Source organism: Pteropus vampyrus, unplaced genomic scaffold (genome assembly GCF_000151845.1).
Source record: "Pteropus vampyrus isolate Shadow unplaced genomic scaffold, Pvam_2.0 Scaffold3, whole genome shotgun sequence".
Taxonomy (NCBI): domain Eukaryota; kingdom Metazoa; phylum Chordata; class Mammalia; order Chiroptera; family Pteropodidae; genus Pteropus; species Pteropus vampyrus.
In genome coordinates, this window is record NW_011888784.1 from 22,313,392 (window position 1) to 22,320,175 (window position 6,784).

The 6,784-nt window shown below is 34.8% G+C and overlaps 1 protein-coding gene and 1 long non-coding RNA gene across 8 annotated transcripts in view; both read left to right on the plus strand.

Annotated features, from left to right (window-relative positions):
* The window catches only part of BICC1 (BicC family RNA binding protein 1), a 255,262-nt gene that overhangs the window by 39,375 nt on the left and 209,103 nt on the right, over positions 1 to 6,784 (plus strand). The window lies entirely within an intron of this gene.
* LOC111741145 overlaps positions 5,488 to 6,784 on the plus strand; it is a 5,518-nt gene continuing 4,221 nt past the window's right edge. Inside the window, exon 1 of the long non-coding RNA XR_002780907.1 lies at positions 5,488 to 6,779. This is a non-coding gene — a long non-coding RNA (uncharacterized LOC111741145). The remainder of the gene's footprint in view (positions 6,780 to 6,784) is intronic.

The following is a 6,784-nucleotide window of genomic DNA, read 5'->3' on the forward strand; positions in this document are numbered from 1 at the left end:
TAGAGGGATTGCTGGAACATATCGGGCCAATTCTTAGTTTTTTGAGGAACCTCCATACTGTTTTCCATAGTGCTGTACCAATTTGCAGTCCCACCAGCAGTGTGTGAGGGTTCCTTTTTCTCCGCATCCTCTCTAACATTTGTTATTTCTTGTCCTGTTGATTATAGCTATTCTAACAGGTGTGAGATGGTAGCTCATTGTGTTTTGATTTGCATTTCCCTAATAGCTAGCAATGTTGAGCATCTTTTCAAATATCTGTTGGCCATTTGTATGTCCTTTAGGGAGAAGTGTCTGTTCAGGTCCTCTGCCCATTTTTTGATCGGATCATTTGTTTTGTTGTTATTGAATTCTTTGTATATTTTGGATATTAGGTCCTTATTGGACGTGTTGCTTGCAAATATATTTTTCCATTTGGATAGTTGTTTCTTTACCTTGTGGATGGTTTCTTTCGCTGAGCAGAAGCTTTTTAGTTTGATGTAGTCCCATTCATTTATTTTAGCTTTAACTTCCCTTGCTTTTGAGGTCAATTTTGTAAAATCTTCTTAAGTCCAAGGTCCTTGAGTTTAGTTCCTATGTTTTCTTCTATATATTTTATTGTTTCAGGTCTTTTATTCAGGTCCTTAATCCAATGTGAATTAATTTTTGTGTGTGGTGATAGACAACAGTCAAGTTTCATTCTTTTGCAGGTGGCTTTCCAGTTTTCCCAGCACCATTTATTGAAGAAGATTTCCTTTCTCCACTGTATGTTTTTGGCTTTTTTTTTTCAAAAATTATATGCCTACATAAACATGGGTTTACTCTTGGACTCTTGATTCTGTTCCACTGGTTTGTGTGTCTGTTTTTCTGCCAATACCATGCCGTTTTGATTATTGTCGCTTTGTAGTATAATTTGAAGTCAGGCAGAGTGATGTCTTCAGCCTTGTTCTTTTTTCTCAGGATTGCTTTGGCGATTCAGGGTCTTTTGTGCTTCCATACAAATCTGATTTTTTTGTTCTATTTCTTTAAAAAGTGCCAATGGGATTTTGATGGGGATTGCATTAAATCTATATAATGCTTTAGGTAATAAGGTCATTTTAACTATGTTGATTCTTCCAATCTAAGAACACAGAATATCTTTCCAATTCTTTCTATCTTCTTCTATTTCTATTAATAGGATCTTGTAGTTTTCATTATATAGGTCCTTCACTTGTTTTGTGAGATTTATTCCTAGGTATTTTATTCTTTTTGTTGTAATTGCAAAAGGAATTATTTTTTCTACTTCTTTTTCTGACACTTCATTATTAGAATATAAGAACGCTATGGATTTTTGAATGTTGATTTTGTATCCAGAGACTTTACTGTATTTGCTTATTGTTTCTAGTAGTGTTCTTGTGGAGTCTTTAGGGTTTTCTTTATAATCATGTCATCTTCAAATAGTGACAGTTTAACTTCTTCATTTCCTATTTGGATGCCTTTTATATCTTTCTCTTGACCGATTGCACTTGCCAGAACTTCCAATATTATATTAAATAACAATGGCGATAGTGGACAGCCTTGCCTTGTTCCTGATCTTAGAGGGAAGGTTTTTAGTTTTTCACCATTAAGTATAATGTTGGCTGAGGGCTTGTCATAGATGGCCTTTATTATGTTAAGGTACTTTCCTTCTGTACCGATTTTGTGAAGTGTTTTGATCATAAATGGATGCTGTATCTTATCGAAGGCTTTTTCTGCTTCTATTGATATAATTATACAATACTTATTTTTTAATTTATTTATGTAGTGTATCACATTAATCAATTTGTGTATGTTGAACCATCCCTGTGCCTCTGGGATGAAGCCCACTTGATCATGGTGTATAATCTTTTTAATATGTTACTGTATTTGGTTCACTAGTATCTTATTTAGGATTTTTTGCATCTGTGTTCATGAGAGATACTGGTCTGTAGTTTTTTTGTGTGTGTGTTATCTTGACCAGGTTTTGGTATCAGGCCTCATAAAATGAGTTGGGAAGTATTGCCTCCTCTTCGATTTTTTGGAAGAGTTCGAGGAGAACAGGTATTAAATCTTCTTTGAATGTTTGGTAGAATTTACTGGTGAAGCCATCTGGTCCTGGACTTTTACTTTTTGGTAGGTTTTGTTGATTGTTTCAATTTCCATACTGCTGATCGGTCTATTTAGATTTTCCATTTCTTGATTCAGTCTAGGAAGGTTGTATCTTTATAAGTACTGGTCCATTTTTTCTAGGTTATTAAATTTGGTGTTATATACTTTTTCATAGTATTCTTGTATGATCCTTTGTATTTTTGTGGTGTCTGTCCTAATTTCCCCTCTTTTATCCCTGATTTTGTTTACTTGTGTCCTTTCTCTTTTTTTTAGTGAGTCTAGCCAGGGGTTTGTCAATTTTATTAACCTTCTCAAAGAACCAGCTCTTTGTTGTCTTTTTTTGTTTGTTTGTTTTCAATTTTATTTATCTGTGCTCTAATTTTGATGATTTCTTTCCTTCTGACTTTAGGCTTCATTTGTTCTTTTCTAGTTTAAGATGAAGCATTAGGTTGTTTATTTGGGCTCGTTCTTACGTTTTGGAGATAGGCCTGTAATTATATGAACCTTTTTCTTATGACCGCTTTTGCCGGGTCCCCAAAGTTTTGATGTGTTGTACTATCATTATCATTCATTTCTATGTATCTCTTGATCTCTCTTTTTATTTCTTCTGTGACCGTCATTCTTCAGTAGCATGTTGTTTAATCTCCATGTATTTATGGTTCTATCTGTTTTCTTTTTGCACTTGATCTCTAGCTTCAAAGCATTATGATCAGAGAATATGGTTGGTATGATTTCAGCCCTCTTATATTTGTTGAGGCTATCTCTGAGTCCCAGTATGTGGTCAGTTCTTGAGAATGTTCTATGTGCACTAGAGAAGAATGTATAAGCAGCTGTTTTGGGATGGAAGGCTCTGTAAATGTCAATTACGTCCCGTTGGTCTAATGTATCATTTAAGGATATTATTTCCATATTGATTTTCTGTTTGGATGATCTGTCCATATCTGACAATGGAGTATTTAGGTCCCCTACTATGATAGTGTTTTAGTCTCTTTCTCCCTTTAGTTCTGTTAGTAATTGCTTTACATATTTCGAGGCTCCCTAATTGGGAGCATAGATATGAATAACTGTTATGTCCTTCTTGGCACATGATTTCCTTCATCATTATGAAGTGTCCCTCAGTATCTTTCTTCACCTTTTTTATTTTGAAGTCTGTTTCATCTGATAATAGTACTATTACTCCTACTTTTCTCTAAATGCCATTTGCTTGAAATATCATTTTCCACCCTTTCACTTTGAGTCTATATTTGTCTTCGGAACTGAGATGTGTCTCCTGAAGGCAACATATTGGTTGGGTTTTGTTTTTTGATCCATTCTGCAACTCTGTGCCTTTTATTGGTTAGTTCAGTCTATTTGCATTTAGGGTGACTATTGAAATATGAGGTCTTCTTATAGCTATTTTATCTTTTGCTTTCTGGTAGGTTGGTGTTTCCATTGCTTCCTTGTCCTTGTGTGTCTTTTTTTTTTCTTTTTTTTTTTTGGTTACGTTTTGTGGGTTTTCTCTCTGATCCTTCTTGTTTTGTGTTATATTTTGTGTTATATTAAAAAAAATATAACAGTTCAGAATCTTCGGTGTGTGGTTACCATTATGAATATGTAAAGTATATTTATATATACAGTTGTCAATTTTCTTCTGCGCGTGCCTTATCTTCATTCCTCTTTTTGATTTTGGATCTTTGAATCCTCTCCTTTCAGTCAGTGTTGTCTCAGTTTGTCCCTATGTATGCTGAACGTTCATTACTATCTTGCTATAGCAAATTTCTTCTTATGTTTAAGCTTATAATGCCCTATTCTTAGTAAGGGCTGTGCTCCTCTGTTTTTATCAGCTTTCTAGTCACCTTACTCCTAATTGTATATATTTTTTTTGTCATTTTGTTTTAAGTGAGCTGACCTCGTTCAGTATTTTTTGTATTGCAGGCCTCGTGAATTCTCTCAATTTTTGTATGTCTGGAAAGGTCTTTATTTCTCCTTCATATCTAAAGGAGAGCTTAGCTGGATACATTATTCTTGGCTAGTAGTTCCTATCATTTAATAGTTTGAATATTTGATTGTACTCCTTTCTGGCTTGTAAGGTTTGTGCTGAGAAGTCGGATGATAATCTAATGGGTGTTTCTTTATAGGTTATCATCTTCTTTTCCCTGGCTGCTCTGAGAATTCTGTCTTTGTTGTTGATTTTTAATAATTTTAATGCAATGTTCTTGATGAAGGCCTTTTTGAATTGAGATAATTGGATGTTCTGTTGACTTTTTGAATCCAAGCTCCAGCTCATTCCTGTGGTAGCTCTTATGCTCAGATCCCACACTCAGACTTGCTGGTGTGCAGTTTGGGTGTTTTTTGTTGAGTTTTAGGTGTTCGGCTTATTGTTTTTTCTAGGAGAGAGATCTGGGGACGTCTCTCACCCTACCATGTTTCTGACGTCACTCAGTTTCAGCAGGTTTTTGAAGACATTCTTATGTCATTGATGGGAGCAGAGCTAAATATTTCCTGGGATATCAGGTAAATTCTGAAGATCTGCTCTTCTTATTCTGTCTGTGTGGTCTCTTTACTTCTTTTTTCCTAGTTAGAATATTTTGAATATCTTAAAATATTCAAATTTTCCTTGAGCTTTCTGAACACATAATGATCATTCTTTTAAATTTTTTTTTTTTTTTAATATCCTTGTGTGTTAACTCAAACATGTGACAGTTCTGGTTTGGTTTTACTTAATTTATCTCCATATCATGGATTGTGTTTTCCTGCTTCTTTACATGCCTAGTAATTTTTGATTAGATGTCATACATTGTGAATTTTATCTTATTGGGTGCTGGATATTTTTCTGTTTTTCAGCTTTGTTATGGGTTGTAGTTAAGTCACTTTAAAAGTGTTTGAGCCTTTCATGTCTTGCTTTTAAGCTTTCTTTGGTAGGACCAGAGCAACATTTAGTCTAGGGCTAATTTTACCTCCTACTGAGGTAAAACTCTTGTAAATACTGCACCTAATGTCTTATTAATCATAAAGTTTTCTACTCTGACTAATAGGAATAGGAGGAGACATTTGCAGCCTTATGTGAGCTTTAGGGATTAATCCCTCTCATCTTTTTAGGTGATTTCTCGGGTAGTTTTCTACACATGGGTTGATCAGCTGAAGACTTGGGGAACTCCAGCACGTCTCCAGAATTATCTTTGTAACATTCTGCTTTCTGGTACTATGCCCTGCACACTCTAGGCATCTTGGCCTCCTCTTCGCTCTGCCTGCCTCTATGCTCTTTATGCATAGAAACTTTCCAGGCAATAAGCTTAGTATAGTTACCTTGTTTCCTGTCTCTAAGAAATCATTGTCCTTTGTTGCTCAGTGTCCAGTGTTTTAAAACTATTGTTTAAAATATTTTGTCCGTTTTTCAGCTTGAAGTGTGTAGATCTGGTCCCTCTTGGCTGGGAGAGGATGTCTTCTGCCTGTGAGATCTTAATCATCTTTAAGCAGCACTCTCAGGATTGCCTTTTTGTTGTTGTTAACTTCATAATGCATATTGTTTAGTAAAAACACCCAGACTTTTACTTGGGGTCTGAAAAATAATGTCTTTCTCTGTTTAGGATGGCTTATTATGGCTTATCTGAAGGTCTATAAAATACAGTAGAAATCTTCAGAATTTAGTCATAATGCTGAAATACATTAAAATTTGAGTTTTAAATGATTTATGAAACTGAGAAATGGTAGCATATCTATTTACTTTTTTAAAAAATTAGTATTGAAATGCCGCCATTACATGGATTGTATGTGTCTGTTTTCTGGAACACATGAAATTTTAAATTCAGAAATAATGGAGTGTTTTAAAGTTTCCTTTGATGTCTCTTAGTAACAGCAAATCATTTTCTTTGGATTGCATTTTTATAAGTGATAAAGTTTTTAGTCATGTGATGAGGTTATTGAAATTTCTTGAAAAAAGTTGCCAAATTTTTTCCTAATGTTTGCTATAAGAAACAGGTCATATATTTGAATATCTAAAGGCATGTATTTAATTCCTAATAGAATCCCATGCCATATTTTATTATGTACAACCTTTTTTTTGGCTTTCAAGTAGAAAAAATAAAAGCTCTGTTATTTTGCTATAACTATGTGATTAAAGTTTGAGGTGAGTGAAAGCTGACAACAAATTTTAAGCTGATTTCAATTAAAAATCCCTTTGTCTTAGCTTTATATTTTCATTATATCTAGGCTCAGTGTAGTAATTTTTGGGTCATTTTCAGTTTCTCTTTTCCCTTTTTCTTTGTGGGCAGTTTTAAAATTAAACAGTTTTGAAGCAAAGTCTTTCACAAAGTGCTTTGCTCTCAGTTATTGTTTATTTGCCATGGCTCTAAATCAAGTCCATAAACTAGAAAATGGTTTTGGCTCCCTTACTTAGGCCAGAAGTGCCGATGGCAGTGTCTGAACCAGTGCGGCTCTCCTTGGCTTTGCAGGCCGTAGGCACTTTTTATCAACTGTCTCAAAAGCATCGGCAGAACATGTGGCAGTCTTCCACGTCACAGGTGAGGGACCTGATCCTCAGTGAGGTTACAGTAAGCTGTCCTTCAAGTCATTCCATTAGTAAAGGGCTGACTCTTTGGACTATGTGACACCCAAATTGATGATTGTTTCAATTTGGACTGTTTTCTATCTTTTCCCCTTGGACATAGGTAGAGGCAGCTATTGTCAGTTCTGGTGTCCCCTGTGCATTGTCATTTAAGGTCAT